General features: G+C 36.9%; 1 non-coding gene across 1 annotated transcript; it reads left to right on the top strand.

Moving 5' to 3' along the window:
- The first annotated feature begins 338 nt into the window (after nt 1-338).
- On the top strand, nt 339-486 carry LOC142461983 (small nucleolar RNA SNORA57). The gene has a single exon (XR_012787138.1). It is a non-coding gene; the product is annotated as a small nucleolar RNA SNORA57 (small nucleolar RNA).
- Nucleotides 487-17,690: the final 17,204 nt, after the last annotated feature.

Here is a 17,690-nt window from a genome sequence, read left to right as displayed (position 1 = left end):
AACCACTTGGATACCTGCCGGTGACCTGCCAGTCCCCTGGAGATTTTCACATGACTTTTCACCCACCAGCCTGTGATCTTCCTCCATTTTGCATCATTGCTTGTGGCTTTGAGAGTCCGAAGATGGATTTATAGACTATCAAATTTATGGATCACTATCAAATATAAGAATTTAATCTGGACTGAGGTGGGATGTTTTATAACTTCTTGATATAAAACTCTTACACATATATGACTGTCCCTGGATTTGTTTTTCTAGTCATCTTGGACTAACACACACAGGTAAAATGAAACAGGTAAAAATGAAGGGAGAAGAGACTTGTAAGATTTCATCGTGACCCTCCTTTTCTTGGCGGGGGCCGGGTGTGCAGTTCCGGTTCCCGTTATGTACAGAGGGAGAGGGAGCGGACTCCGGTCCCCTCGGCATCATGTCTTCGGTGCCGACGGCTGCCCATCCGCTGGTTCTATCCTCAGCGCCGGGACAAGGACCCGGAAAAAAAGCAAAGATTTCATCATGATTAATTGTTAACAGGGTTCATTGTTATTACTATCCTACTGTATATACAATGGGTAATTTTAGAAGTAGGGAGTGTGGAGTTGTATTACCAAACAAGAGAGGAGATCCAGGTGTGTCCTTTGGACCTCAAGATTTCTATGCATTTAATCTTCTTGATCCAAGAGACACATAGAATTTACATAGTATCAGCAATACCAAAGTCAAGATCCAGAATATGAGACAAAGTGGTGGATGCTCTAGCCCAAGGAATAAATAAACGTGAATGCCTCTGGACAGAAATCTGGCTTGTGGGGTGTTACTTCACTGGAGGAGCTAGCTTGCTGACCCATGGTCCTGGAGTCGTGCTACTTCCGGCAGAGGAATATGGTGGAGTGGCAGAGTGGCAAGCCCTTTTGTACATATATTGGCATCCCTAAGTGAGCTTTGTAACATGATCTTAGTGAGGATGAATTCAGACCAAAATGCTGAGGGCAGAGAGGCCTGACTGTGAGTAAGACCAAGAAGAATCTGTGCTGACATCTGTAGTCTGCTGATCTCAGAACTGGGAAGAAGTTGGTAAGAACAGTGGAGACATGCAAGACCTCAACCTTAGAGCAATCAGCTTTGAACAGTTGATGCTGATGATGGTTATTTTTCTACTTTCTCCTTGTATAGCTAGAGAAAGTTAGATGCCACCCCAGATCAATTTTATAAATACATATTAATGTATTATTCTTAATGTTGTTATTTATGATGTCTTTGTTAACTATCCTGGCAATCATATTACATCAAAGGTATGTGAATATTTTCTGTAGATATATCATCTGAAACAGAATTTTAGGGCAAAGAGCATGATAGATTATGATTGCCATTATTTACTGCTATTGTTAGGTAACATTGAGTCTGTTCTAACTCACAGTGACCCAATGTACAACCAGATGAAACATGGCCCGGTTCTGTGCCATCCTCACAATCAGTCCCATGTTTAAGCTCATTGTAGCCTGAGCCCTATGTACCTCTTTCAGGGGCATCCTGTTTTTCACTGCTTCTTTTCCAAGGCTGGGTGTCTCCTGAGGACATGGGCAAAGTACCATGCTGAGACACTGTCTTGTCATCTTTGCTTCTAATAAATATTTTGGTGTACATTTTCCAAGACAGATTAGTTTGTTCCTTTGGCTGTCCGTTGCACTTTCAAGAATCTGCATCAGCACCATGATTCAAATACACTGATTCCTCTTCTAGCTTCTTTATCCAGTCCACCTCTTGCAGTCGATGAAGTGATAGGTAGAATAGCATGGCATGGACCAGGGACACCTCATTTCCCAAAGGGATATCCTTGCTCTTCCACACATTAAGTATTTACCCAATGAAATAAGTCTCTTGGTTTTTGAATGCTGGTTCCATGAACATTGATAGTGGCTCTAAGCAAGATGAAATCCTTGACAGTTTCCAGATTTTCTCCAGGGATAATGATGGTAGTTATGATCCAGTTGTGAGGATTTGGGTCTTCTTTTTCTTTACTTTCAATCCGTACTGAAAGCTGCACTCCTGGATATTTTTCAGCAAGAGTTCCAAGCCTACCTCACTTGCAACAAACAAGGTTGCTTCACTGGGATATGGAAGATGGTTAGTAAGTCTTCCTCAATCCTGATGTTGCCATCTTCATCTGGTCTAGCTTCTCAGATTATGTGATCCACATACAGATTGAGTAAGTACGGTGACAGAATACAGTCCCGGTGCACACATTTTCTGATTTAAACCATGCAGTATTCACGTATGCTGTTGCACAACTTTCTCTTGATCCATGCATAAATTTCCTCTGAGCACAATAAACTGTCCTGTAATTCACATGTTCTAATGCTATCCATAAGTTTGATGATCGACACATTAATGCCATTGATTAGAATTGAAAAGTTGCTTTGATAATTATTATAAAGGGTAACTATATTTAAATATTTTCCATCTTGTTTAGATAATTTTGGTTATATTATTTTATTATGCTTTATTAGTAGTACCTTAGAATATAGTCACGTATACTGAATAGAATTATTGAAACGTAGTCAAAATACTTTTTCAAAATATGTTATGTCAGAGAAGTATGTTTATATGATATTAGCAAAGCAATATCACAATAATTCTAAAGTACTGTGTCAACGGTACAGGAAGCGCAAAGGTTTCTCTAGTGCTGAACAAACTTTAGAGGTTGGAAATTGGCTTCAATCATACATGGGGAGAAAGAAGTTTATTTTAACTTAAATGAATACCAAAGACATCACAACAGTAGCATATTACAGATTTTTTGGGACAAGAATGATAGGACAATTAAGCAGTTAGTATTGCTTAACTATCAACACACATATGCACTTAATAATTTTCTGAAATATCTAAGTAATTAGCACATATTCAAAGTTCCCCAACACTACAATATTGTGCTTTGTAGAGGGGAACATGTTAATCTTACTTTCTTTTAAATTATACCAGAATCAAGTCTGGGGCTCACCTTAATATTATATGTAAATATTCAGGTTATTTCTAGAGATGAGCACCTGCCTTTATCTATCACTCAAAATCAAATAATCCATCTCTGGTATGGGTGAAATTGTATAGTATATGGAAATATTTGAACATGCAAATCCTATACATCTTTCCTGCTCCTTGCCTTACCCCATCTTTTGTGCACATATCTTGTTTCTATTTTTATTTAAAACAGAAGTCACTGTTTTTAGTAGTGTGACTAGATCTTTGTACGCAATCTTCTCTCCTCTAAATATTCTTATTTTAAATCTAGTGTCTAAGTACTAATCTAAAAAAGGCCTAATGGATTATACATTTAGAGTTCATGTAATATCTTCTTTCTCTAAGATTTAAGACTAATGTTTGTATAATTAGAGATGTTTAGTTGCCAGGTTTTCTTTTAAACTGGCAAATAAAAGCACACCAAACTATCAACAAATCCTTCTAATAACCTCCAGTTTAGCTTGTTCAAGTGCAGCATTATTAACTAGTCACCAACTCTTCCAGGGATTTTGTTTTGCTTTTTGGCTAAAGTCAAAACACTTTGTGTCACATAAGCCATCCAACATTTACAAAATATAACCCCAGTGCCCCAATTTAAAAAAGATTAGGATAAATTATTAGCAGAGAAGCACTTTGGGGGGGCTGGGAAGTATTAACAAGCAGTTGAATGATTTTTAATAATGATTTTAAATGATCTTACAAATGACCTTAATGATTGCTTTGTGTGAACATTAATATTTGGACAAAATCCACTTATTTGTAGCTGATTCAGGGTTTGTAGATTGTAATATTGATTTGAACAAAGATTTGCTGTCTGGTACCATGAAAGGCACTTATTATCTGTCAGCTAATACTTCTCAAAATAAGGAACTTGGTATGCTCATGAAACTGTTTTGACAATTTAATGGTAAAATGTCAAAACAATCGCAAATCAACATATTTTTAATAATGTCATTTCCATGTATTGCTAACATGAGTGCCAATGTGTAACCACTTAAAAAAAAACCTGTTAACTCATTCTCTTTCTTCAATGAAGCCTATCATTTCACAATTGATAGAGAAAAAATTTCCCAAAACTACCACAAAAACCCAGTTCTTCTACATGTAAATTATTTTAAGTTAATAATTTAAAATTTCTATGACTGTTTGAGAAAAGCAAGTAATATTCAAGGTTTTATAAAAATAGTAATGACTTTGTTAGTGTAAAATCATGTCTCTGAAAGTGGTATAGCAGAACAAGTAAGCATAAAATTAGGCAACACTTCAGAAATTAAAGATGATCCATCACTCCAGAAGACTTGATATTGCATATTTTACATGCACACAAAATGGAGCAGTAGGCTGTAATTTCAGCTGGAGTAAGTAATTTATATCATAAACTAAAATGAAATTTTATGCCTGTACTTACAGCAAACCAATATATAGTTGTTTTCTTTTAATTACTATTTTCCTGTACTCTATCATTAATTGGGAAGAGAGGAAGTAGTCAACCACAAGTAGGTACTTACTAACTACATGAACTTAGATGAAATAAAAGACCAAAAATTGATGTCTGAAGAAATTCTGAAACTTGTTTATGAAAGTCGAGTAGGTAAAACAAAGAGGAGAAATGATGAAGTAACACGGTGAACCGAATATGTCAAAGGGTGATAAGAATGCAATATAAAGTATTAAATTGTGCAAATGTCTGGTGTTTTAAAACCATAAAGGAAGAACACACTCAAAATTTCACAAACTGAAAGAATTGAAGAAAAAAATCTAGCCTAGATATGCATGATTCAAGTTTTCTCTGGGAAAAAATATGATGTCGGGGACATCTGAAAATGGAAGCGATTCACAGACACAGTGCCACAAAGAAGACACTCTTTCAATGTGCAGCATATGATCAAGAACTGATCATCTTGAAAGAAGTACAAGTTTCCCAGAAGGCAATGATGAAAAGAAAATAAGGCTCCACAAAATGACGGAAAGCAATTGAGGTCTGTCAACAAACAGAGGCAGCATGGAAAATGATCTCTCATCCACGCCGAGACAACTGGAAGACGTCTTCCTGGCCCACTGAGTGGAAGAGATTCACGTACGTCATCATTTAGAGAAAAGATCGCTGAAAGCGATGTCGAAATTGTTGACCAATATATTTAATAGCACATGAGTAATAGTTTGCTGATGTAACCCCAGAATAGTTTCAGCAGTAGATGAGACTTACTGCCACGAGTTCATTCACCTCATAGCAACCGTATTTTAACAAAAGAAGAAGAAAGCAAATGCACTGCCGTACAGTCAATGCTGACTCCTTGACTCTGTAGCAAACACGAGAGTTTCCCTTTTGTGTTTCTCAGAGGGTAGCTCTTTACCGGAATAGAAAGCCTCATCTTTCTCCCGTGTAGCAGCTGCTAGTTTAGAAGGACTAACCTTGTAGTTTGCACCCCAGCATGAAACCTCTAAGCTACTATAGATGAGATCAAATTTCCCCTGTGAGTTTTTGAGATTGTAAATATTCATGAGTGTACAAAGCCTCATTTCTGTCCTGTTAGCAGTCTAATTACATGTATGTAACACAGTATGCCACCAGGGAATTGACTAGAACTGAATTCAGGATTCCTAAGAGGACACGGGATGAGGGATATCACCTCTGATGACATATGGACCTTGGCAGAAACAGAGAATTCAGAGATATTGTTATTCGGAGAAAACAAAAATACTCGTGTGTACTTGACTATGCAAAGACCTTTATTCTATAGATCAGTGTTTCCCAAGTGGGCTATATCTCCCGCTATGGGCACTGGAATAAAAGCAAGTTTACCAGTCTCTCCTAACTTCTCGTTTGTTCTGTTCTCTCATTTATGACTTTTTAATGACATTTATTTTCATTTATTTAATTTAATATCAAATGCCTTTGATATTATTCCATAAATATTTAGTTGATCATTTGTTTTCAATACATTATTCTAATATGCTCTTCAGTTCATCTCTAAATTAGAGAAGAGACACTGAGGTTGAATTTTGGTTCTTGTGGATATTTAATATTTTTCTTCTACTTTAAGTTGAACTTGTATCTGAGCAATTGATTGGCAGTTCTACATTTACACCCTGGTCTTGTTTTGATTTATGTTCATAAGCTTTTCCATGGTCTCTTTCCACAGATTTAGCCAATTTGATTTATGTGTATTCTATCAGGTAGGGAAATCAATTGCTTACATGGAAATTCAGGTTGAAGCAGAAGAAAAGTAAGTTCACAAGTTATAACTACAACAACTTTAAATATATCCCACTGGAAAATAGAGATCTCAGGAATAAATTTGATGCCACTAATGACAAAAATTGGTGATTTTGGGGATGACATTAAAACCATAATCTGTGAAGAAGGCAAAGGGTCATTAAAAATCAAACAAAAAGAAAGAAAGAAAGGAAACACAGAAGTGAATATCAGAAGAGACCCTGAAACTTGCTCTTGAATGGAGAGTAGGTAAAGAAAGTAGACGAAGTAATGAAATAATTGAGATTAATAAAAAATGCATAGAGAAAGAGAAATTCAAGAAAAAAAAACTATAGTGAAATGGGCAAATACATGGAGTTAGAGAGTTTTAAAAAGAACATATTTAGCATACTTCAAGGTGAATTAGCAGAAGAAAAGAAGTAAAGCTTTGATTTACAATATTGAATGATTCTAGGCATAAATTACTGAGCAATGGAGGAAGCATCAAAGATGATGGAAGAAATACACAGAATCATGGTACCAAAAATAATTGGCTTATATTGAGCTATTTCAAGAAATAGCATATTTTTAAGAATGGAAGTTATTGAAGGACAAAGTCGAAACTGCACTAAAGTTATTCGCAAGAAAAGACTCCAGTAATTAATGGAAAACCAATTGAAATATTTCAACAAACTGAAGAAGCTCTGGAAGAACCCACTTTTCTATGCCAATAAATCTGGATGATAGGTTTGAAGAGATCTATATTTATGCCCATTTCAAAGAAAGATGAACAGAATGTGGAAATTACCAAAAAATATAATGAATATCAAAAACAAGTGATTTTTGAAGATAACTCAAAAATGGTTGCACCAATCTATTGACAAGGAGCTACCAGAAATCCAAGCCTGATTCTCACGGGGACAGCATACAAGTGATTTTGCCGATGTCACATGTATTATTACTGTAAACAAGATCACAGAAAGATGTTGACTTGTGTTTTATTGACTACACAAAGGCATTCAGCTCTGTGGATTAAATGAATGGATAACATTGTTAGGAATGGGAATTCCAGTAGACTTACTTGTGTTCATGTAGAACTCATAGGTAGCCTAAAAGACAATTGTTCCAATAGAGCAAGGACTCACAGCATGGTTCAAAATCAGGAATTATGTATGTAATGGCGGTTGCATCCTTTCAACATACACATTAAATACGCGTGCTGAAAAATAAACTGAGAAGGTGAACTCGATGGAGAAAACTGCAGCATCAGGATTGTTAATTCCTATTAACAACCTGCCTAAGCAGATGGCATAGTTGTTGTTTTTATTGCTGAAAATAGGGTAACTTGAAACACTTGCTGTAAAGAAAACTAAAATCTTCAAAGCTGAACTAATAGAACAATATGAGAAGCAGAGAATAATTGAAGTTATCAAGGATTTCATTTTGTTTGTAGCCACAATCAATGGTCATGGAAGCAGCGGTCAGGAATCAAATGGCAGGCATATTGCTTCGGTCAGTTCTTGAGCAGAAGGCCACTTTAAAGAGATAGGGAATTGCCTGATTTGAGAGCTCCGGTGTGCCTGACTCAAGTCGTGGTATTTTCATCCACCTCATGTGCATATGAAATCTGTACAAGAATAAAGAAGAATCAATGCAATTTAATTATAGTCTTGGCAAAAAATGTCGAAAGGCTTACCAACTGCCAGAGGGGGAAAACACCAAGTTGATTGTCACACTCACAACTAAAATACTCTCTAGGATCTAGGATGTGAAACTTTGTCCCACACACATTGGACATGTTATCAGGAAATGCCATTACCTGAAAAGGGGGATTTTTTTTGGAATCATAATGTCAGTGAGAAAAAGAAGACCCCCAACAATATCTATTCACACACTGGCTACAACATGGACTCAAGAAGAACAGTGGTGACTAAAGGGCAGGACCTGGTCACTCCGAGTAGGAGTCGGTTCAATGACGTCTGGCAGCAGAAACATTTCATTTTTGATGACTAATATTTTTCCAGATGTCTGCTTCAGACGTGACAGGTTCCAATTATGAACACTTAGTTGTGGCTGCTGCTTTCTCATGTGAGTTTACATGTCAGGAGATGGAGGTACCGGAAGCTTTGTTCCGTCCACAGTGTTAAGGTCCATGCTATATTTCCGATGCAGCTTCCCTTCATTTGATTTGAATGACTTCCAACTGGAGGGGTTTCCAGCATTTTATCACATAAAGTTTCACTGCTATGCATACAGTGTCATTGGACAATTTTTTAGAAGCGTTTTAAAATTTTTAATCATTTTATTAGGGGTTCATGCAACTCATCACAATTCATCCATACATCAATTTGTAAAGCACCTTTGTACACTCATTGCCCTCATCATTCTCAAAACATTTGCTCTCCACCTAAGCCCCTGGCATCAGCTCATTTTTTCTGCTCCCTCCCTGCTTCCCCCTCCTTCATGAACCCTTGATAATTTATAAAATATTATTTGTCGTATCTTGACCTGTCCGACGTCTCCCTTCACCCCCTTTTCTATTGTCCATTCCCCGGGGAGGAGGTCACCTGTAGATCCTTGTAATTGGTTCCCCCTTAAGAAGTGTATCACCAGCTCCTCCTTTCTTCTCTTGAAGTACCTTTGAAACCTGCACAGAACGAAGGACACTGATGGCATTAGGTATATTTGTGTTATAACTTCCCGTATCTCAGCAAAATATAAGCCAGCATAGTATGATGTATTGACCCATGAGTAGTGGGTCCATATGAGGGGTGGATAAGTAAGTCACCATGGAAGTAATTAAGCTGAATTTGAAGGCACACCCTCTGACTCCAACAAGTTGTCTTGAATTCTAAACTCAGAAATGGACAAATTGAAATTACTGTACAATATAGAACATCTTTGTTATGGAAGGTTGACATTAATGTGAATTCAGGAAATAAAAGCCTGAAGAAGACACTGCCCATATGAGATCAACCTTGTAATTAATTATCATGGGTCATCAGTGTCATCACTTTATCTCCTTCCTACTTCTGTTTATTCCTGATTGCCTACCAGAATCACTGAAGTGTTTTCAAAGAATCAGTAGGTGTGACATGTATATTATGTGCCAAGGAAACTGTTGGGGGGAAAAGATGTAAATATTTTAAAATTAATTTTGGCATGGCTATATAATTCTTCTTGATATTATTGAGCAATGGATTTATGTGATATGTGGACTATATCCCAATAAAACTGCTAAATATATAGTACTGATAATAGTCTGACTCAATTAGAGTAATTAATGAAGTTATATATGGGCATAAGGTATAAGGATGCTAATGACATTATTGAAATGTGTTATTACAAAGTGGGTATATATACACTATAGATTCATATACACGCATGTTTATACTGTGATGCTATGTAAATATCAACACCAACAATACAAAGTCACTACCTTCAACTCAATTCTGATTCACAGCTACCGTATTGGACAAAGTAGAACTACCCTTACGGGTTCCCAGGCCTGGAAATCTTTATAGGAACAAAGTCTCATCTCTCTTCCATGCAGCAGCTGGTGCTTTTGAAACACTGACCTTGCTTATAGCTCAACACACACCACCAAGGGCACTTGTTAGTATATACAGATACATGTACATTTACATATCATTATCTATGCATAGCTGTGTATAATTACACATCTATGCACTAATATATACTATACTAATGATCATACACACATATATACATAGCTTTCCTGCTCCTGTGTTGGTTCATTCCTGTTATGTTTTTCCAAGTTTTTTTTTTCCTTTTTCAGACTTTAGTTAGAACTATAATTATAAGATTAAAGTAATTCTATATGGACTACTAATTGCTAATCTACTTTTAAAAATCATCACACTTAGTTAAATTTGTAGAAAGTTTATTTTTAAAATATTTTAAAAGTCTATATTTTAGATATTAAGATATTTACATTTAAACACCTTTTAAAGCATTTTAAATGACAATGGTTTTAGGTGGACATTGTAACAGAAAACATTATCTATATGTGTATGTGTTTTATCACTTGATTTCTAAATTTTACATGTTCAAAAACCATGTTAAGAATAATACTTGACAGAGTTTCTGGTTAAATAACCCAAATATTACCCAGGCTGATTTTGGGCTTATAGCCAAAAACAAAAGGGAAAAATTCTTAAAAGTGGGCATCTGAGGAGGCTAATCTGCCAAACCTTTAAATATCTAATGGTTCAGTGCATTTCTAATTGCTACCTCCCTTCAAAATGACTTCCCATTGAAAACTCATTGAAATAAAAAGTTTAAAAAGCGTGTTCGATCCTGTGAGATAAGACAATTGATTCTCATCTTTAAAGGTACCAATTATAGACTATCTTTTTGCATCTGTGCATTGTAAAATAAACTATGACTCTAGATACAGGTTTCCTATGTGGCTCTTTCACAATACTCCTCTTTGCAGTGAGTGAACATGCGTCTTCACATTTTAACTCTCTCTAATTGTTGGAGAACAACCATTCGAAATTCATCACTATGGTACACCTTATGTTATAACAACAACAAACAACAACAAAAACTCTTAAACTCACTGCCATCGAGTCAACTACGACCCATAGGGCCCAAAAAGGGCCAGATAAACTGCCACTGGGGGTTTCCCAGGTCACAACTCTTTGGGGAATGACAGCATGGAAACCCTGTTCTTCTCTCCCACTGAGGGCCTGATGACTGTAACTTCTGATCCTGCTCTTAGCCCAACCCACACCCTCTCCTGCCAACTGGGCTCTGTGTTATGCAAAGCAGTCCCAAAGTGTTTGCCCAATTTACTTTGAAATATCAGGGGGGGGGGAGGAATGTGGACAAAATGAAAAACACTTCAAAGCCTTGCGTCTGACCTCTTTCTTTAGATGTGTATTGGTTTGGGATATTTTAGATTTGCTAGGAGGGTATAGGGCATAGGGAGAGGTATGATTTTAATATTTTCAGAATAGATAGATATTTCTAACCTGTTTTTTACTTGCATATATTGTTTCTGTTCATCTGATGGAAGAATCCAAGTATCATACCTAATTTGTGCCTTCACTCTCGCTTGACTAGTGATCTAATACCATTGATGCATTGCTTTGATGAATAATTTGTAGTTTAATAATGTTTGTTCTCGGGGCGGCCAGTGTAAATTATATTCCAAGAATTTAATTATGCATCATCTTGGTGCCTTTCCAAGTAGTCAAATAGAGAGACTAATTTGATTGTGAGTGGCAGAGTTCATTGAAGAAATTTGCTTAAATGGGATTTACTACCCATAGCCTTACATTTGTTTATGTCCTTGGTCAATGTTAACCCATTGCTTTTGAGTCAAATTTTGACTCATAATGACCCTACTACATAGAACATAGGCCTGACCCATCAGGGTTTTCAAGGTCACGTGACTTTGAGGCCACAACTTGTCTGTTAGTTGTCATCCTGTGGTGGCCTGTGTGTTGCTGTGATGCTCGAAGCTGTGTCACTGGTATTTCAAATGCCAGCAGGGACACCCAACGTGAATAGGTTCGACAGCACTTCCAGACTCAGAAGAGAAAACAAAGTTGGACTCAGCTACGTCTGTCGGAGGAAGTACACTCTGAAAACCGTATGCGTAGCTTCAGAGAATTGCCAGACACCGAGGGCTGACTGGATGGAGGAGCATTGCAGGGCACAGTGCTGGAGGATGGACCCCTCAGGTGGGAGCATTCAGAATGTGACCCAGAGAAACCGGATCCTCTTCCCTCACATTTTGAGTGCCCTCCAGCCTGAGCGGCTCAGCCTCCAGTTTTATCTCCCACAGGAACTGCTTCCATTCATTAGACCCTCAGTATCCGACCATGTTTCACCACTATGCCTAAGACTTTCAGAGGCTACTTCCTCTGAAGTAGGAGACTGGGTACTACGGTGTGTTCTCAGTCTGGGAGCTCTGTTGAAACCAGTTCACTTGGGGTGACCCTGCTGGCATTTGAAATACCACAATCACAAACCTCACAAGTCACCACATTCTGACAAGCTGACAAAGTGGTGGTCAATTAAGTAAGAAATGACAGACTCACATAGCATGTCCTTGCATTAGTTGTCAAAAAGAATGTTTCTATTTGTGATGCGATACTATTATAAGAAAGACCAGTTTATATGACTATTAATCAAAATTATATACCAACCACTAATGCTAAATATGAAACAATTGAAGGTGCTTACAATCAACTTTTTGCCATCTGAAATCGATCAAGTTGTCATCAATGTTCACAGATTATTGAATTACAAACATTTGAAAAAGAAGAACAGATAGTTGAAAATTATGGCTTTGGTTATAGACATGATCCTTATGATCACAAGCTGGACTATAAGAAGACAAATGAAATATTGATTCATGACAAATAGCTTTTTCCTATAGCACACATAGCAAACATATATGCATGTGAACTTAGCAAAATGGAATACATAGGAATAAAATCAACAAAATATCTGGGAAACTGATGGAGAAGTTTACTGTCACCAGTCAAAACAAGGATCAGAGCCATCTGTGGAAAGGCCCTCAATAATTCATATGTGTAATTCAGGTGAATTGCTTGGTGTACTAAAGAGAAAATACTTAATATGGCTCTTCTATTCATGTCTCTGTAACTCCCATCAAATGATTGGACTATGCAAATAGGCTATATGGAACACTAATCAAGAGGATTTGTGAGTTTTCATAGCCATTCTTCTGATTATGTGAGGCTCATCATAAATAAAGGTGATGTATCATGATGAAGACATCACAGATCCCAAAAGATTTTATTCTGTTACACAGCTGGTTGTTATGAACAGGAACTGACTTTGGGGAAAAAACGAATAATAACAACAGAAAAGGCTGCCAAGACCATCTTAATCCACATAAATATTTTAAGTGCTTAAGGCTGAAGAAATGACGGTATCATATGATCATCACTATCCCAATACCAAAATATTCATTTTACAAAAAATCACCAAAATATTCATTTTAAAATTTCCTGGGCACTTTGCCCATTAACAATAGCCATGACAGCAAGAGTGGCAGATTTTAATCCTCCACGATGAAGCAAATCCATGCATTTTCTTATAGAAACTTTGCCTTCATGGTGCAATGCAGCCCATGCAGCTGTATGTAAATGATTGCTGAGCAGCAAAGTACTTTATCTGATCTAATGGTAATTGATCTCAAATAATGCAGGTCTTTCTCTAGTGTTTATTGTGGATTATTGGAATTTCTCTTTTTATTGAACTTAGGGAATGCTTAAAATTTTAGAAATTTCAGACAATGCGTTTTGAAATGCTTCCTTTAATATTAGTAAAATATGTTCACGAAGCAGATATGCACTGATAAATTTTGCTAGCCTCAGATACATACTTCAGAGTTGAAAACCATAGATAGATAGTCATTTTGCAATTTGAAATCTATGAACCTAAGACTGGGCTGTGCTCCTGATTTTAGTAGAATAAAATAGTCTCTATGTTGTGTGACTTGACTTATGAAGCAGTCTTGGACAGAAAATGTTGTCCCTGCTATTTAATCCATATTATATTTGATACACCTTAGAGCCTCACCTTGAAAAGATAATTACATGAAAATGTAGTACTAAAAGTGAAAACAGCTTTAACGGACATATTTGAATTTGTCAAAAAACATGCCTTTTATTTGTTAAAAAAGGGGGACTATAGCCCTTCAGGGCTACCCAAAAAACCTAAACCCAATGTCATTGCCATTTAGTAGTTTCCAATGCATAGTGAGGCCCTCCAGTATTTCTGACCCAGTAGATCTTTACAGGTGCCCGTAGACCCATCTGCATTCCTTGTAGGGTTGAAAACGCTAATCTAATGATTATACACCAAAAGGCTAACTCACCTCACCACCAGGGCTCCTTGATGGAAGTACGGGGAAAAAATAAAATTTAATGAAGTTACATGGAAGTACATAAATATAGTGAGTTAAATTATTTATTCAATCCTCAACCTTAATCTTGTCCTTCATAAGTACATTAATGAAATACACAGAGTTATAATTTTGTACCACCTCTGTGCTCAACATTCATGTGCCCTAAAGCCAAAAATAAACCTTTATCTTTAACCTTTTTAAGTGTAACTCTGATGTATGAAGCCTACTTTTTAAAATCTAAAGCAATTTTTGTTGAAAAAAATGTAAACATAAGGTAATTAAAATATATAATTTATGCACTTATATATGTAGATATGTATATATACACATAAACATGCACTCATATCATTCTCTCAATTTACCATAGTAAATAAAAATATATCTCAATCTACTCATTATAATTGGAGTCCCTGGGTGATACAAACTGTTAATATACTGTGTTATTAACTGTAAGGTCAGAAATGTATCACCTCAAAGAAGTAGCCATCTACTTTTTAAAAATCAGCATTGAAGACTCGGCATTGAAAATGGCGGTACACCGCTCTACTATGACTCACATCAGGTTGCCATTAATAGGAATTAACTTGAGAGGAATTGGAAAATTTACACTTGCAAGCATGCCTTCCACAAATCTCATTTTTCTCCTCAATATCTAGTTTGGCTCTGGATATAACCTTTTTTGGGGTATTATTTCTAATGAGTAGTGGCCAGAAAGAGTACACAGTACTAAGAGAGCAGAGCACATAGATTGGGGAAATCTAGCCAATGGTTGAGCAAAGTGCACGTCATCTGAACATGGGATGAAAAGAGAAGCTAAGCAGATGAACTTAAGAAGTACTTGGAAACAACTTCTAAAAGTCAGCATTCAGAACTTGTGAATATCCCTCAGAGGAAGGAGCAAAGAGACATCTCGGATGGAAATAACAAGGCTAAACAACACACCAGTTGATATGGTTTCAGATGAAGCTAGTCTAGTACGTTGTGGTCAGTGCCAATGGCTGCTTATCCATGTTAAAAAAACGTGGATATTCATAAAATGATACTTCGAAGTTGGTTACTCATAGTGACAAAGGTACAGATACCCAGAGATGGGAGACACATGAAGTTAGGCTGTATCTACTTTCCACCTTTGTCAAAATCAAGTGAAACCTACACATTATTTAAGTAACAACAATATTCAAATTTATCATTCCCCTAAAGTTTGAAATCTGTCAAGTTAATCTGGGAATGAATGACCTTTTTACCTCTAGAATCTGTGATTCTAATTCTGATTTACCTAGCAATTCCAAATGGTAGAGTTCACAATTCCTCAGGAGATACTTCAGAAAGCTCAAAAACGGTAAAACCTTAAAATAACTCATGAAAAATCAGAATGACAGACAGGCTCTTGTCAGGTTCTGCAATAGCATTCCAATGAATAAAACCTGACAGGTGACTGGTAAATCACTACTCAGCCTGCACCCTCAGCTGTATCCCCATGTTACCTTATGAAACGGAGCCGGCACCAACACCATTATAGTGATCGAACTTCTCGTACCAACTCGGTGAACTGACACCTACCCACCAGAAAATCAAGCTGTTTTCTACTTTGTTTTCAAGTGACAAGTGTGGCTAGCTTCCTGGGAATAACTTTCCCATCCTGTCTTTATCCAGCTGTGAGTCTTCTTCTCTCTAGCAGATATTATAATACTATGATGCAGTTGTGATCAAGTTTTGCATGGGTTCTGCCTTGCCAGGATTTCAGATAGAATGAATATATGAAAGTAGATAAGACACTTATAGACTTTTGCGTCTCAATTTAATGACACCGCATTGGAGTGAATCACCAAACATATCCTATCTTAACCACTGCTGTAAAATCAATTCTGACTCCCAGTGACCAGAGAAAACAGAGTGGTACTGCTTAATTGGAGTTTCAAGGTTGTAATCTTCATGGACTCAAACTGCCACATCTTTCTCACACAGAGCTACTTTTAAGTTTGAACCACTGCCTTATGGGAGTAACTGAAACTTAAACAAATGAGAAGCTAGGTTCCTCTATATTACTGTACTCTGCCATCGAGTTGATTCAACTTATGGACATTATAGGACAGGGTACACTTGTTCCTATGGGCTTCCATGACAACCGAAAGACTCATCTTTCTCCTGTGAAGAGGGTGATGGATGTGAACAGCTAACACAAACATGGCTTGAGGCTAACAACCAAGAATAACAGCTCATGAGTCCAACAGGCCTTCTTTATATTTTCATAGTGGCCTGCATCTCTCTGGACCTTCTTCGCACCGTGTAATATGCATGAATTCTGTAAAATTCTAGATCTTATCAACATAGTAGTTAGTTATCTGGTCTGCTGGTAACTTCAAGTTTAGACGTTTGAAATGACCAGATTTCTACTCCCATAAAGATTTACAGTCCTGGCCATCCACAACAGCAGTTATGCCTTGTCCTATAGGGTCACTAGGAATTGACTCTTTGATGATAGTGGATTTTTAAAATAACAATATTAACAGGTATCAGAAACTAGCCCATTTATTGCTTATACAATTACTTTTTTTTAGTTTATAAAAGATTCAAAAAATTAGGGCCATTGGAAGAGAAAACATAACAATAAAATATTTTGTCATACCTTTCCAGAAAAATTCAGCCAACAGATTTGTGTTGCTATTAGGTGACATTGTGACCCTTCCTATCCCCAGTAACCCTCTGTATAAGAGAATGCATCACTCCTGTGTCCCATCCTCACTATTGTTCCTATGCTTGAGTACATTGTGACCACTGATGTGTCAATCCATCTCATTGCAGAATTTCCTCTCTTGCTGGCCCTCCACTTTACCAAGCTTCATGGTCTTCTCCAGGGGCTGAAGTCTCCTGAAAACATGTCGGAAGTATGTAAAACAAAGTCTTCTCATCCTTACCTTTAATAGGAATTCTGGCCATAACTCTTCAAAAACAGATTTATCTGTCATTTTGGCAGTTGTTGATACTCCCCATATTCTTCTACAACACCATAATTCAAATGCATCAGTTCTTCTTTGGTCTTTCTTACTCAATGTCCAAATTTAACATGCCTATGAGGCAATTGAAAGTACCATGGTTTGGGTCAGGGGTACCTTAGCTTGAAAGTAATGTTCTTGCTTTTTAACAAACTAAAGAGGTGTCGTATGGCATATTTATCCAGTTCAGCACTTCTTTGATCTCTTGACTAATGCTTCCATAAGAACCAATTATGGATCCAAACAAAACAGAATCCTCAACCACTTCAATCTTTTCTTAATTTATCCTGACGTTACGTATTGTTCCGAATTGTGAGGGTTTGGATCTTCTTTGAATTGAGTTGTAATCTATACTGAAGGTAGGAATCCTTGATCTTCATCAGCAAGGGCTTCAAGTTCTCACTTATTGCAAGCAAGGGGTAGCATCTGCATATCCCGTGTCGTTAATAAACTTCCCCCAAACCTGATGCCACATTCTTCTTCTTAAATATGAGAAGATACAGCATTGATGCACTTTTCATGATTTCAAATCATGTAGCATCCCCTTTTTTTCTGTTCCCACAGCTGACTTTTG

The sequence above is a fragment of the Tenrec ecaudatus genome, chromosome 11, assembly GCF_050624435.1.
Source record: "Tenrec ecaudatus isolate mTenEca1 chromosome 11, mTenEca1.hap1, whole genome shotgun sequence".
Classification (NCBI taxonomy): domain Eukaryota; kingdom Metazoa; phylum Chordata; class Mammalia; order Afrosoricida; family Tenrecidae; genus Tenrec; species Tenrec ecaudatus.
This window is presented reverse-complemented; position numbering and strand designations above follow the sequence as displayed.